Source organism: Protobothrops mucrosquamatus, unplaced genomic scaffold (assembly GCF_001527695.2).
Source record: "Protobothrops mucrosquamatus isolate PMUCROS unplaced genomic scaffold, P.Mucros_1.0 scaffold1302, whole genome shotgun sequence".
In the NCBI taxonomy this organism is placed as follows: domain Eukaryota; kingdom Metazoa; phylum Chordata; class Lepidosauria; order Squamata; family Viperidae; genus Protobothrops; species Protobothrops mucrosquamatus.
Genome location: NW_015387503.1, coordinates 83,927 through 85,430, shown reverse-complemented (window position 1 = coordinate 85,430; position 1,504 = coordinate 83,927).

The window sequence follows — 1,504 nt, the reverse complement described above, 5'->3', positions numbered from 1 at the left end:
TTCTACCTCTGCTGCTCCGCAAATGCAGAGACGCTCATTGTAAGGTATAGAATGGAATCTCCCATATCTGACCATTGTGTCAAGCTGTTCGAATCTCGCTCGCGTAAATACCTCCCTAAGGTGTTTTGGCAGTTGTAACTTCAAATAGCTGTCTACTTGAAAAGTATGCTTGTATTTACTCAGCCATTTCAAGTTACCCTTACATCAAGAAACTGCTGTGTAGATTCTTTTAAATTTAAAGACAACTTTTTAATTAGTAAATATTTGGAATTAGGCATATTTAAACCCATTATTTTCAATTGATATAGGCATTTCTAATGCTATAATTACAGAATTATAGTGCAATCCTAAACTTATTTGCTAAGATACAAGAGCCAATAAGTTGCATAACTTCAGGTAATTACTGTAGATTCAGGCTTGCTGCTTTGGTTTATTTTTTATTTTTTTAAGGGTTAAGGATTAAATAAACAAAACACCCTTCCTTCTAGGGCTGTAATTAAGAAACAAAGAATCTATTTGTAGAGGCATACAAGATGGGAAGACAAATTTTGTCTTCACCTTATCCATGTCTTCAACTTCAGTTCTTTTTATTTTCTTTCACAGAATTCCAATAGACTGATTTGACTACAGCACAGCATTCTCTAGTCTGGTGTTTTTGATTCCAAGACAGCATGACTGATATGCTACATTTGGAAGGAACTAAATGTGCAGACCAACCCATCTTAAGGGTACCAGTGGGAGAAAAGCTGCTTTAAAATAAGAACATTTCAATAAAACCTCAATTTCTTGGAAAAAGTTTTGTGCTTCCACATTAGTGTTTTCGCTGCTATATTCTGTCTTCCCATGGAGTTAGTCAGCAGAAAAATGGCTGTCAGCCAGTACAGTATCCTGCCTACTCTTGTTCTTCCTTTGCTGCAAAGGAAAAATGAAAATCAATGCTTGGAGTGGTTGCAGGGCAGGTTGGCAAGTTGCCTTCAAAGGAATTGATGAGAAGATGTAATGGCAAGGTGTCCAACTTCCTTGGCTATAGTTCCTCCACTGGGAACCTGCCTATAACATAACCTTAAAGGAAATGCTATAAAAGTATATCCCAGGGGTAGTCAACCTTGGCTCTTTTATGTGCTGGCTCAGGAATTCTGGGAGTTGAAGTCCACGAGTCATAAAAGAGCCAAGGTTGACTACCCCTGGGATATCCTATGAAAGCAGAAGCTAGATTGAGTTAACTGCTTTAGCTTCCCCAAGTTCTATGGCATCACTGGATGCATGAAAGGAGATTAAATAACAAAAAGCATTTTGGGTAGCACTAATAGTAGTTTTGTGCTATTAAATGCATATTGCAAACATGTAGTTTATCTTCCTTATCAGATGCCCCCAAAACAATCTGTTGAGAACATATTCCCAGAAAACTGGACTGTTTATAAACACATTTCAGTCTTGCTTCAGAAAATAAGGGGATGCCAAAAGTCCAATACTTCACTTTTTACAGTTATTTACTAATACATTG